This window comes from Gekko japonicus, unplaced genomic scaffold (assembly GCF_001447785.1).
Source record: "Gekko japonicus isolate JY-2015 unplaced genomic scaffold, Gekko_japonicus_V1.1 scaffold7861, whole genome shotgun sequence".
Taxonomy (NCBI): Eukaryota; Metazoa; Chordata; class Lepidosauria; order Squamata; family Gekkonidae; genus Gekko; species Gekko japonicus.
Window position 1 is genome coordinate 1 of NW_015162191.1, and position 320 is coordinate 320.

Below are 320 nucleotides of genomic sequence, written 5' to 3' on the forward strand. Positions count from 1 at the left end.
GCTTTTGGGGGAAAGACACACGTGGGGGCGGCTGAAGGAGGAGGGGAGAAAACGGGAGTGGACTGTATTTTGTATGCTTGGCATTTTTATTACTTGCTGTAGATTCTCCGGGTTGTCTGGCCATGGTCTTGGCATGGTAGGACCCGACGTTTCGCCAGCAGCTGTGACCGGCATCCTCAGAGGTATAACACAGAAAGATGGGGTACTTTCTGTGTCAAGGTGAGAAGAAAAATGTTAGGCGGGTAATTTATATCTACTCAGGAAAGTGGGGTAGGGCTGAGTCATTGTCTTGTAGGAGTTCCCCAGGCTGTGAAAACATG